This window comes from Sarcophilus harrisii, chromosome 1 (assembly GCF_902635505.1).
Source record: "Sarcophilus harrisii chromosome 1, mSarHar1.11, whole genome shotgun sequence".
Taxonomy (NCBI): domain Eukaryota; kingdom Metazoa; phylum Chordata; class Mammalia; order Dasyuromorphia; family Dasyuridae; genus Sarcophilus; species Sarcophilus harrisii.
Genome location: NC_045426.1, coordinates 32,749,972 through 32,764,816, shown reverse-complemented (window position 1 = coordinate 32,764,816; position 14,845 = coordinate 32,749,972).

Here is a 14,845-nt window from a genome sequence, read left to right as displayed (position 1 = left end):
ATCAATTGAATTATGGATTTCTCATAATTCTAAAAATATTATAAAATTACAACATGAAATTTCTCAAACCTATGAATAGATCTTCCAAGCCTTTATGCTGAAAAGCATAGTGTTCTATAAAATTATTGAGTCTGTATAAAGAATATCTGTGCTATTAGCTTCCTGAATGACATCTTAGATGTCATACATTTTTCTCAAAACCATTATATCTAAAACTAAATCTAGCCAGTCTAAATCCAGTAAGCAATTATTAAGCTCTTACTATTTTATGTACCAGACATTATGCTAAGTACTGGGAATGCTCAAATGTATCTGTGAGCTCACTGATGTGGATGTTCTGTCAAACATACAATTCACATCCATTTAAATCTGTCTATCCTGTGAGATTCTTATGCATGTCTTCCTATGCGTTTTTGACAGGTAGTCTGGCCAATGTTCGGGGGGCCTGTCTAGTTTTCTTCTGACATTACAATGATACTAGTCATAGGATTTCCACTGATTCTTCCATTTTTCCATGTATTTTTCCATCCTATATTTTTATTATATCCTTTACTCTTCCTATTTATAATTACTTATCTATTATGTTTTCCATTATTTTGAGTTTTACAGTATTTATGGTTAAAACCTAAAGCATTCTAATATACTTAGCTAAATAATGCAAGTAACGATACTGACATTAAAAATATGTTTCTGGAGTAAGTTGAGAATCAATGAATGAACTTTGCAATTTCTTGAAAGAAACTCAATTATTCTTCTCTTGTTTATTTCTCAGCTGAATTTGTAATTTATTTGTATTGTCTTAAAGTTGGATGGAGAGATAGATCAGGGGTGAAGATTGCCAGACAGATAGAGAGATGTTGGAGATGATAGATTCATAAACAATGATTTGTAGAGATTATAATTATGCAGATAGAGATTATAAGAAGGAAGAAAAGAAAGAAGGAAAGAAAAAGGAAGAAAGGATGAATGGATGAAAGAAAGGAAGGAAAAAAAGGAAGAAAGGAAGTTTGAGATAAACATTGAAAGAGAGGAGAGAGCCAGAGCCAGAAAGTGACAGAGAATTAGAAAAGACTTCTTGAAGCAAGTCACAGTTGAACTGAGACTTAATGGAAGCTTAATCCCAAAAATTGAAGGTGAAGAAAGAGATTTTTAGATATGGACAGCCTTATTCAGAGGCATTGGGGGAGGGTATGAAATATGGTGGTTAGGACTTATCATCTATTGTCAGGTTATTAGGCAAAAAACACAAAATGGAATCAAATGTTGCAGTAGTTAAAGATCTGAACATGGGATATAAAGACCTGAGTTTAAATCCATTGTCAAACTCTTAAGAGTTGTGTGGTCTTTAACCATTTTCTTCCTCATTTTTCTCATCTGCAACATATATAGGATAATATTACATAACTTTAAAAAAACACCTATTACTTTAATGTTAGTTATGAGGATGATGAATGACTTAAAATTGCAAATAAAGAATTTTATATTTTATCACAATTCCTTGTTTTTTGTATTGTTTATTTTTGCCATTTAAATTCCTTAGAAGCCCTACTTTGGTTTGTTTTTTGGAAAAAAGATCTAAGAAAATACTATTTACGTGTAGTTATCATTGCTTTGTATTAAAAACTTGCTTCAAACAGTTATTGATAACAAGAATTTTTCAAAGTTTAATAAAAAAATAAAAATATTTAAATTGATCATAAAATTTAAAAGATTTTAAGTGAATAAAATTAATAAAGGTAGAATTAAAAGAAATCCGATCTAGTAGGAAAATACTTTCATCAAATTGTTATGGACAAATAACTAATTTTAAACATGCACAAATAATTGACATACATTTGTTGCTCTATTGATTCATTCCTCAATGAATAGTCAGCAAGGGTAAACAAATAATTTCCAAAGAAATCAAATTTATGAGCATTTATTTATCTCCTATTGAGAATCACCAATATTAAACACCCACAGATAAGATCAAATTTTAAATTTCCATATGAAAGCATGCTTTAAATCACTATTAGTAAGAAAAATGCACATTTCAATAATTTGAGATTTGATTTTGTGAGATGATTAGTTTTTTTTTTTTTTTCCACAGATTCCCCACCTCTTCTTCAGCCTCCTCAAGATGTTAGGTTAATTTTTTCCAGGAAAGATAACATTGCTGTCCGTTGGATTTGATTGACCCAGGAGACTAAGATTCAAGCTGCACTTCCCTTGATGTAGCTTCTGAGTAGTATCTGGCTGTATTGATGTGGCTTCTTGGTCACCTAAGGGCATAACTCATGTGGAATTGGAGCCCTTCAGGCTTGGCAGATATCCCAGCACCACAATGAGTCACTAAACCCTATCCTCCTGACAAAACAAGTTTCTATATGGAAATGAAGTAAAGGTAGGGAGAGATCTACCCAAACTGTGCTACAATATGTTTGTTGAAAATTTTTTCTTTGCTATAGCCAAGTAAACTTCATTTTATTAACTGCTATTATCCCTGTTATTAATTGTGGAACGGCCAATGAGTACCTGAGTCCCAAAGGCTGTACATATTGAAAAACATGAGAAAATATTCCAATCAATACTGGAAAGACTATGGGGAGACAAGCACAATGTTGCATACTTGGGTAAATTGTGAAGCAATTCACTATTTATTAGATACCAAAAGTCAAAGACAAACAGAGGTGGAAAAAGTGGAAAGGTGCCATGATAGTAGATCAATATATAGAATTTTGGCTTGGAGTTGGGAAGACCTGAGTAAAAATCTGGACTCAAACACTTATTAGCTGTTTGAACCTAGACAAGTCTTTTGAATTTTTTTTTGTTTCAGTTCATTTAGCTCCCAAATGAGGTAATAAAGCCCTATATATCCCAGAGTTGTTGTAAGGAGCAAATGAGATGATATTTGTATTAAAAAAATGCTTAACACATATTCATACTATAAAAAGATTTGTCCTCCTCAATATACACCAAAATATTCATAGTAGAACTCTGATGGCTAAGAACTGGAAACAAAGTTAGTGATCATCCATTAGACAATGACCGAAAATAACTATGGCCCATGAATGGAATAGGAGATTATTCTGTAGTCAGAAAGGAGATTCAGTTCCATCTTGATTGATGCCTGGGTTGAAGTCTTCCCTCTGACATAGCTGCTTGGGCTCAAATAAATAACTTTCCATCTTAGTGATCCAGGTAACTCTATATTGGTTGAGTTTCCTCATTGGGAGTTCCCTCATCCCATAAAATGACAAGTCCAATGCAAAACAAATTGCAAATATTGTACATTCATAAAAATAAGAATATTTGCATGAATTTATGCAGAGCAAAATAAAGAAAGGAGACAGTACAATATGTACAATGAAATGTAAGTACAAGAATAGGGATGGAATTGTGATTTCATTATTACAGAGAGCTCTTAGGTGAGCCCATTTCCAAAGTAGTTCAGAACCTCCTGAAAATCTTTTCTACTTAGAGTAGGCTAGGATAAGAGTGACAAACAAATAAAAATAGGGGTCATTAAATTATATATAGACTATTATCTATGATTTATTGTATTTTCATTTATTTTGTAGACTATTTCCCAATTAGATTTTTTGATTATTTGTTTGTTTTTTGCTGAGTCAATTGGGGCTAAGTCACAAAGCTAGGAAATATTAAGTATGTGAAGTCACATTTGAACTCAGGGCCTCCTGACTTCAATGCCTGTACTCTGTCTACTACACCATCTAGCTGTTCCTCTCAATTACATTTGAATTTGGTTTGGGCTGCATTTGAGAATATTGGAGGCCATGTATCCCCTCTGGCCTATAGTTCTAAAAAAGTCAATAAGCAAGGGAGACACAGGATGTATATTAGACAGAACATGAGTCCACGTTTCTGATTCTGAGGCTGGCTTTCCATCTACGCCTCCCTCCCTTTTGAGATAAATATAAAAGTCATAAAAATGTAAATGAAAAGGTGACTAAAAGGATATTGGCTGGTGAAGTTTAAAATCAAAGAAAATTGCTGAAAAGAATGAATGAAATCCATGTCCTGCCTCATGGCAGAGAAGAGACCACTGCTAAGGAAGGATGTTACAGATTTTGGTCAGTGGGATTTTTCATTTGCTTAATTACTTTTCTTTGTTACAAAGGATGATTTCAATCAGAAATGGAGGCAGAATTGAAATAGTAATAGTTTTTTAAAAAACAGCATCAATAAAACCAATTAAAAAGTACAGTTAAAAAGCGGAGATGGTGTGGGATGAAGTGTGTGTGTATGTGTGTTAATTTATGTAGAAAATTTCAGACAAAATTGACGTGCTCATATTTTCCAAAGCATAATCCAAACAACAATGGTGAATACCTCATGGTAGATCTTGATTTCTCATTGTCCTAGTGTGTGCTATTTTTGCAATGAGTGGGATCACTACAAATTGAAAGGATCTGGCCAAGCTAACCCACCCTCTCCCCACACACTGTTTTACATATGAAGAAATTGAGTTTCAGAAACACACAGCTAGTAAATGCCAGAATTTGAATGCCATGAATTTGAATCCAGATCTTCCTTTATTTGAAGTCTAGAAATCTATTGCCTGAATCAAGTTGCCTTTATGGATGGGTAGAAGGAAACATAAAACAGCACATTTTTTAGACATATTTTAACATTATCCTTATAATGGCATAATGATTAATCAAAACAGGTTTGTGAATAATCACATTTAGGACCAGAGTTTTTGTACTGTTTCTTATTTATCTCATTTTTCCCACCAGTGTTGAACACTGTAGCCATAGGCTATTGCATAATATAAAAAGGTTATATATAAATACATATTATATCAGTTATCAATAAGTGGGACTCCTTTGTAGTATAAACACAAAATATTGATTTTCTGGATTCTTGGGAAGGAGAACTTGGAATGTCATTTCAGTAGAGCCCAGGAGGGAAATAGAAAAGAAATATTTTTTTTACAGATACATAGACCACTCAAAGACCAATCATTGGTCCTAAAGAGTGCAGTGGCTAAACTGATTGCCAAGTGTATATATAGTATTTTTAATAACTGCTAGAGTCTGTCTGCCCTCAAATAACCCCCTGTAGCCCTCTGTGCTTGGAAGGATGAAAGAATAGGTAAATTGAGAGGAACTAGAGACATAGGGATAGTGGAAAGAGCATGGATTTGTAACTCATGAAGAACTGGATTTTAATCTCAGCTCTGCTAGTAACTCAGCACATGATCCTGGTCAGATCATTCACCAGCACATTAACCTGGATTTCCTCATCTATCAATAAAAAAGAATTATTAACTGTATTCCAGGCACTAAGTTTAGCAATGGGGATACAAAGAAAGGTGAGAGCACTGCCTTCAGAAAACACCTTTTAATGGAAAAGACAATATGAGAACAGATTACATATAAGATAGATACAAGTATAAATAAAAATAATCTCAGAGGAAATGTAATATTAATGGGGGTGGGGGAAGAAGGGAGGAGAATTGGAGAGGTTTGCAGCAGAAGGTGGAATTTGAGCTGAATCTCAAAGAGAAATAATTCTATAAAGTGAGAGTGGTAGATTCGCCAGTGCCTTCCAGCTCTGATAGTCTATGGTGCTCCTGCAAGAGAGATTGGAAGGTAGATTAAGAAGGGTTTCCATACTTTCCACATGGCAAGAAAAATAAAGAATTAGCAATAAAAACACATCATAATTAGAAATACAGGCCACAAAAAGGGGGAAAAAAGAAAAGTGACTATAAGTCACTGAAGTCCCTGGACAGCAGACCATAGACCCATCAATATTTTATGCATGTTTTATTTGCCTATTTATTCTGAAGTTCAATAAAAATTACCCGTTGCTATGGTAACATGAAAAATCAGAGATACCTACCTTATGCTGAGGTATGGTGTTCCACCTCCTTAATGAAACACACACATCATAGGGACTCAGACTTCGTGTTTGGTCATAACTTTGGGGAAACAATTCATAATGAAAGGGTTAGGAAAGTGACTTTGGGGCATGGTGTTCATACATGATTTAGCAAACAGAGAGGAAATATGACCTGAGAAAGAAAGCATAAATCCAGAACAACCCAAGAAAAATTCATTTGCCTGTGAGTACATGACAGAGCTCTAGAGTTGGAATCAGAAAGAACCAGATTCAAATTTTCTCTGTGTGGTTTAGGGCTAGCTTCTCTGAGGTTCAGTTTCCTAATCTGTAAAATGGGAGTGATAATACCTATAGTACTGCCTCACCAAAATATCTGAAGTCTCAAATGACATAATGAACAGAAAGTGTTTTGTCAACTTCAAAGAACCAGTAATAGTGAGGATGAAGATAAAGGGTGATGATGAAGATTGTGAGGGTGATGATAAAGTCCACCTGTTGGCAGAATGAAAAGCTTTTTAAAAGATGAAAAAAAAAACCTATTTATTTTCTATCTTAGGGAGGATGGGAAGCACGATTTCATAGAATCTAAAAGCAGGCAACCTCACCCAACTTGATCAGACATGTATGTTATAGCACTCATTTGTTTTATGAGTCCATTTCAAGGGAATGCAAAATTCCAGTCCAAGATTTCCTGGTGGCTGCTCCTGGTGAAGCACATTACCTAGGGATGTCTGCACGAGTGTCAGAGAGGTGGAGAAATCCTTCAAATCTGTTAAATGTGGAATAAAGAAGAGAATAACTTGAATTAAATTCCTGTGCCCACTTGAAATAGGCTCTGACTGTGCCTCTGTAGCCAGCCCTGATTTTTGCATGAAAATATTCCTTTTGTCCCTATCTGGTGTTAGCCTTCAAAAAGGAAGAGGGTTTAAAAAGCAGGAAATAATGTGAGATTTTAAGCAAACAGTTCAATATTCTTTTCGAATACTCTCTGTATTCAAAAGCGCTTTGATTTATATCTTTAGGCCTCTTTGAAACTGTACCTCTTTTAAAAGACCATCCCTGATTTTGGTCTTTTGTTCCTTTATGAGCTTTGTCCCTGATTTCCAATATAGAGACTGGAGAGACATGTTGTGAAAGGAGAGAAAATAAAAAAAATGTTAAAAAAAAAACTTGCAAACTGTGTTAAATATGCCTTTTGAAAATTAAGTTTAATATAAAGTTCCGTACGGACCTCCTCGCCATTGAAAGTATTGTCCATGTTAAATAACTCTTCTGTTCAAAATACCCTTTGTTTTCATGCAATGTAATTAAAAGGGAACCCAGAAGGGGCAGCAGTAAATCAAGGTGCACAAAGCAGAAACATATTATAATTAATATTTAACATCAGTTTTGATTGCTTTTTAGAGTAAGCATTCGAAATATCAATTAGAATATATATTCAAAGTTTTCTGCCTTTCCCATTACACAGTGGAAGGGGCTATTTTTTAATTCTGGATACTCCACACCAAATAATACATAGTCCCTAATTAAATAAAAGACTGCAATTCAATGGAGAGTTTCTGCTGATGTCATAAATAATGGGAGCGCAGCTCGGCACGTTGGATGAGTGGCAGCTGAACCCTGAGAATGAATTACAACTTGAGCATGCAATCAGGGACGAGGTATTGTTATTTGTAATAGATGTAAAATGATTATTATTATTTTTAAATACAGACAAAGAGGAGGAAATTTGAATTCAAAAATCTGGTGACTAGGAGGCAAAAGATTAGAAAGTATGTGATTACAAGTGAATACAGGGTATGGGGAATGAAATGTACAAATTTACTCAAGAATAATCACTTTCTATATTCTCTATAGATAAATCATTAGGTATAACTATATCCATATCTTTGTGGAGAGAGATGAGAGCAGAAGTTGATTATTAAGAATAAGACTTTTGGTTGGGAGGGTTTTATTTTAAAATATACCAAGGGGTGCTAGGTCCTCTGGTGAATAGCTGGGTGAAGCAGCTCATATTTAATGTCCTTAAGATGTTGCAAAGCATTCTGCCTTTTACAGAGAACAACTACAGCTAACCATCAACTCACAAGGTACATCAAAGGCTCTCTCTCACACAACCTCATTTTCAGTGGCACAGTTTCATCCTGATGTGTGGGGAATTAAGAATGTAAATCCCATATTGCTAATTATTTTTCAGTGTTGACTATCAACAGTGTACTTGACTCAGCATCAGACATGGAAAATAACCGGGTTCTTGCCCAAAGGGTTTATAGGCTAAGATGGATAGACCAAATAAATCAGCCACAATGCCACTGGCAGAGAAGATAGGGGAATCATAGAGGTTTGAGGTTTGCTGAATCTTTTTATCATCTCAGTCACCCTATCCCTTAAAGAAAAATGAGTTTAGGTGAGGAGGAAGGGGATAGTGTTTGATGTTCAATCATAACATAGAGGCTATTCCATTAAGATAGACAAAAATGGTACTAAAAAGAATTAAGTGATGTAGATACCCTGGAGATTAGAAGAACAAGAAATGAGGTGAAGAACCCTGAAAAAAAGGCTGAAATGGAAGTGGGTTTTGAAGGATTGGAAGCAGAAATAAGAAGTCAAGTTGTAATGATTCGAGTAGCAAAAAGTTGGAAATTGAGGAAGTAGAATTTTGTTAATCCAATGGATCCATGATCTTATAAAGTTATAAATTCTTTGCTAAAATGCAGATCACAACACACCTATGATTAATTCTGGTCTTCCCATAAGTTCACTGCAGTGAGATACACCCAACGTTTTTATCATAGACTTTCCTAGATTCTTCACATTTATTCACTATTCATTAATATTTACTATTAAATTCCACTTAGCAAAAACAAAGAATATTATTCAGTTAACTTGAAAAATGAAGTTCTAGTCATCATCCTCATCAATAATGGTAATAGACACATATCACTAAAATTTACAAAATAGTTTACATCCATTGTCGCATTTGAAATTCACAAAAGTCCTATGAGGTAGATAGTACAAGTATTATTTCCCCCATTTTTCAGGTAAAATAATTAAGGCTCATAGAGATTAGAGTTTAAGCATGTCTTTCTGATTCCAGATCTAGCATTCTTTTCTGAGTATTACACTGCCTGTGATACTATAAGAACACTCCACTTCTATAGAAACCTGGCAATCTGGCAACCTCTCAAACTGAGCATCGCTGACAGAGGGGGAAGTAAATATAAAAGTGTTTGAGCAACCAAAATGGATCTCCCTGAATTCAGATGTAATACTATGTTGGACTCTACTTCCCCAACTTTCATTCACACTGTCAGATTGGACCTTAAGAGGGTAGTTGAATTTTTTTTTCCTTCAGTGTTCTAAAAGTAAGCATGAGGACAGCATTTTTCTATGATTTTTGTTAACAAACCTCCTTCCAGTGTGTTGATTATCAATGGATCAGGCAGAGTCACTTAAATTCTGTAAGGTAATATGTTCTAGACGGTAGCATAATAAGTGCAGTTAGTATAAAGCCAATCTCCCTTAAGAGTCTGGGATAGAATCTCTCTTTTCACATAAAATTCTTTGGAAGAATGGACTAAAAAATGGAAAACTCATGTGAACAAAGAGTAAACTTACAACTCTTAATTATCAGAAATTCTTTTCTCCATTCATAGAATCCTCAAGTTCTTAAGTTCCCCTTAAGATTAGCTCTCTGATGGACTGTTTAGGCTATTGTAAAGTCCATAGTTGCAATTTTTTCTACCCTCACAAGGACATGATCCCTGTTCCTAGTCCAGGCTCTGATGGATTACATTCTAATGGTGCTGGTAGGGAGACAAGGAAGCATGATATTCCCTCTAGGCCTTCTCTTCACTTTGTTATTGCTTAGACAATTTAAAACCTAGCATTCAAATAGGACTTGAAGATTTACAAACCATTTGACAATCATTGTCTTATTTTTTCGTAAACAACAATCCTCAGTAATAGATATTATTATTCACATTTTCTCTATGAGAAAGTTAAGACAGAAAAAGATCAAATACTTATCTAATATTATACACCTATGTCTAGACCCAAGAGACCTGAATCTTCAAGACGTTTCTAAAACTTGAATGCTTTTTTTGTACTTAAATCTTTTCTCCTATATTGCTAGGCCCAGAGATGTATCTATGTTCAATCGATTGCAATGAATTTCTAATGTAACATCTGATTTCAACCAATGGCTAAAAGCACTTCCCTCAAATTCTTTGGTTGATTTGGCTGATTAATAGATTTAATTGAGATGTCTAGGAAACAGCCACATGTCATTCAGGTCTTAGATTGATTTAATAACTGAATCAAAAAATATTCTCACCTTATATGATGGTATATAATGGCTCGTAGTTGGATTAACTGGGACAATTGTATTGGTCACCACTCTTACATATGTACTAAAACGAGTATACTTTACTAAAAAAAAAACAAACAAACAAAAAAACTTTTTGATTTTTCAGAAACTATGTTTTTTGCCCACAATTTACAAGCATATGCTCTCAATCCTGCCTATTCTTTCACCCTCCAATTAAACAAAGTATATCCCATTTATCTTGTGCATTCTTTACTCATTTTTGAATGAGATTTCTTTTTTTAATTATTGCTTTCTCAATATGTAGAAATGTTATTAATTTTTATGTTTGTTTTGTTATCTAAAATTTCACTATCATATTATTGTTTTGATTAGCTTACTAGCATTTCCCTAGAATTTTCTGAACAAACCATGATGACATTAAGGAAAAGGGTATGTTTTTTTCTCTTCTTTGGTCATATTGATCTTTTATCTCTCTCTCATCTTATTTTTATTGATAATATTCCTAAATCATTATTAAATAATAAATAGGAAAATGGGCATCTTGTTTTATTTTTATATTTATTGGGAAAGCTGCCAAGGTTTATCTATTACATGTATTGCTAGCTTTTGTTGTTAAAAAAAAAATGATCACATTTTAAAAAAAGCTATCATTTTATGCCCAACCATACTTTTTAGGGTTTTTAAGCATAAATGAATCAAAGATTTTGTCAAAGACTTTTTCTGCATGTATTGATATGTTGATCCAATTTCTAACAGAAACAATTACGTTGGTTGTTTTTAAAATGCTTTTTACATTTTTTTTACATCCTTTTTACAAATTTAACTTGATTATAGGGAATGATTTTTTTAAACACTGTTGTAACCTTTTTGCAGAACTTTATTTAAAATTTTGATGACATTCATTAATGATATTGGTCTTTATTTCTCTTTGCTTTTATTCTTCCTTTGTTTAGATATTAGATCTAAATTTAATAGCTGGCATTTATGCAGCACTTAAGACACAAAAAAGTATTTTACAATTATTATCTATTTTTTATCCTTACAAAACCCACAGTGATAGGTGCTGTTATTATTATTCCTATTTAACATATGAAGAAACTGACATGGAGAAAGTCCAAGCATTTTGCCCAAGATAAAACTGCTATTCCATGGCTAGAGCTATATTTGAATTCAGATTTTCTGTTTCTAAACTCCCCCAAAAGAGTTAGTTAGAATTTTCTCTTTATCTCTCTGTTTCTGTCTCTCACTCTGTCTCTGTCTCTGTCTGTCTCTTAATCTTCTTCTCCCTCTCCCTCCTTTCTTCCTTTCTTCCCTTCTCTCTCTCTCTTTCTCTCTTTCTCTGTCTCTCTGTCTCTCTCTGTCTCTCTGTCTTTTTCTCTTTGTCTTTCTGTCTCTCTCTTCTCTCTCTATTTGTTTCTTAATTTTAGTTTTTTAAATAAAATTTCTGTCAATATTCTTTTTAAAACTACTCATATATACACACAAACACAGACACTAGATGAAACTCAAAAATTTTGGTATGTTGTTTCATCATCATTATCATTAGTTACTGATTCTATGATTTGTTCTTTGATTTACTTTTTATTAGTGATTTTATTGTTCTATTCCTTTTTCTTCTATTCCCTTAATTCATTAATATTTTATTGCATTATCTGTAAAAATGTGTATAGTATGGTTTTCTTAACATTTTTTTACTTTTATTTATAAATATGTGGCCTTTATTTTGTAAAAATGTTCTATGATGCTGAGAAATGTGTGTATTTTTAGTGGTCGCAAAGGTACTATAAACATTTAAACTCTCAATTCTCTAATAATTTCTTATTTTGTTTTACTTACTTGTATTTATTTTATTATTTTATTTATGTTAGTGTTGTCAGGTTCTGAGAGAGTTTCTGATTATGATGGTGCTTTTATCCATAACTTTTTGCTAATATGTTAATTTTTCTTTTATGATGTTGGCTAGTTATTTTCATGTATACATATCTAATATCACTTTTAGTTTATTTTTATAGTTATTTGAAGTATAAACAATTTCCTTATCTATACTTTTATTATGAATTTTTTTTTGCGTCACCTAACACCAAGATTACAAAAATCTGGAACATAGTAACTTTTTATCCTCTAATTTTAATCCTATCTGTCTTTTTACACATATGTTTCTTGTGAGCAACAAGTTGTGGAGTTTTGTTTTCTTTTCCATTCTGTCACTATTTTATTTTATAGGACTGACTAGAACAATTATTAGTAGCTTGGTAGACAATGGCACAATGCAAATGCTGGACTCAGGAAGACCCAAGTTCAAAAATGATCTCATATACTTACTGGTTGAGTGACACTGGACCAGTCACTTAACCCTGTTTGCCTCAGTTTTCTCATTTGTATTTTAAGTTAGACAAGGAAATAACAAATCACCCTGGTATCTTTGCCAAGAAAACCACAGGTCAAAGGATGTGCAAACAGATAATTTTTAGACGATGAAATTAAAGTCATCTATAGTTATATGAAAAAAAAATGCTCTAAATCACTATTGATTAGAGAAATGCAAATAAAAACAAGTCTGAGATACCACTTCACACCTTTCAGATTGGCTAAGATGACAATAACAGATAATGACGAATGTTGAAGGAGATATAGGAAAACTGGGACACTAATGCATTGTTGGTGGGCTTGTGAAATGATCCAATCATTCTGGAGAGCAATGCCCAAAGGGTTATAAAACTGTGCATACCCTTTGACCCAGCAGTGCCCCTGCTGTGTCTGTATCCTAAGGATACACATGTGCAAAAATGTTTGCAGCAGCTCTTTTGGTGGTAGCAAAGAATTGGAAAATGAGTAGATACCCCTCAACAGGGCAAATTCTAAACAAGTTGTAGTACATGAAGGTAATGGAATATTATTATTCTGTTAAAAATGATGAACAATCTGATTTTAGAGAAGCTCACAAATATTCACATGAACTGATGCTGAACAAAATAAATAGAACTATGAATATGTTGTATACAGTAACACCAAGAACGTGGGATGATCAACTATGAAAGACTTGGTTCTTCTCAGTGGTTCAATGACCCAAAGTAATTCCAATAAACTTTGGACAGAAAATGCCATCTGCGTCCAGAAAAAGAACTCTAGAGATTGAATATAAATCAACACATGCTATGTTCCCTTTTTTATATTTTTAAAAAAAATGTTCCCTCCCAACATGATTCATAAAGCAATGTGCATTAAAAATAAATTTATTTTTAAATATATATATATATATATATATATATATATATTTAAGAGGTAAATATATTTTTCTCTCTTTGCATTTCTAGTATTTTTAAGGAAATTTGTTTATTCTCTTCCTCATTAATCAGAATTTTGCCCCCGATTAGTTTTGCTTAAACAACTTTGAAACAATGCTATTGCCATATATTCCTCACTCCTTACACCTATACTACTATATATGCATGTTTTCTTTTGTTTGAGTTTTTAACCTAAACTCTTGATTTATTTTTCTTACTTTTTCTGCAATTTGTAATCTGTCTTTTCTTTTTATCCTTTTTGACCTCCTAAATAAAGTTAATTCAAAATCTACCCTCTCTTTCTCCCATTGAAATTTCTTTGCTAATACTTTTCATGCACCATTTTTCTAAAATGTTATTTTTGTTATGCTCTCCTCATTAATTCTCTTTATATCTACTCTGAAAATTTATGTTTTGCTTCTTGATCTAGATCCTCATTGATTTTTATTTAATCTATTTGTGTTCTTCATGGAGTTGAAGTATTTAAAGTTCCCTTATCTAAGCAATTCCTATTACTATTTTCATAACTTCTTCCCTATCGTCCTTTATTTTTTTGTGCCTCACTCTCAGATGTATAAATTTATGAATGAAGCAATACTAATAAAGGAAATGTTTCATCATACAAATTGTCTCACATCCTGAATCAATCCTTAAAATACAATTCTACCTTCCCTCCATTTCCATGATCATTCTCCTTCATGTTGGTTGCACTTTTTCATGTGTATGTTAATGTCTCTCCCATCATCTTTCCAACTCCATCTCTGTTATTCTTTTAGGAGATAATTTTGCTTAACACCTGGCTTATCCCTTCTTCTGGTATGGAATTTTAACCATAGAAGCACAACACTTTCAGAGACGTGATTTTCCAATATACCGATTCCTACTACATTGTCAAAAAGCATTTGTTAAATACTTACTCCATGCCTGGTATTGTGCTAGAAAATAGAAACCCCAAAATATCTTTACTGTCCGTTTCAAGTATATATACATGGAAGGAAGCCCAATGGAAGTGCTCTTTATTGAAATTGTTTCCCCACTCTTAACTTGACACTCCATTTTTTCATTTCCTCAGATTGAGTGCCTCCACTTTGTCATCTCTCCCATTCTCCTTCAGTCCCTCTTCTTAATGAGATAATATAGAACTAATCAGTTTTACTATTTATTTATGGAGACCATACCTTTATGTTATACTTACTACTCATTACCTTCTGTTCTCCATCTACCCTTTCAACATTTGAGATTCTCATTCTTTAATTTAGTCACATTATATATGTGAAGAGAAGTTGGGAGGTTTAGTTCTTGTTACTTAAATTTTGTTTTTCTGTCTTCAATTTTAATTCTTTAACTTTTTCTTACATTTTTGTTTCCTTATGTGTGGTTT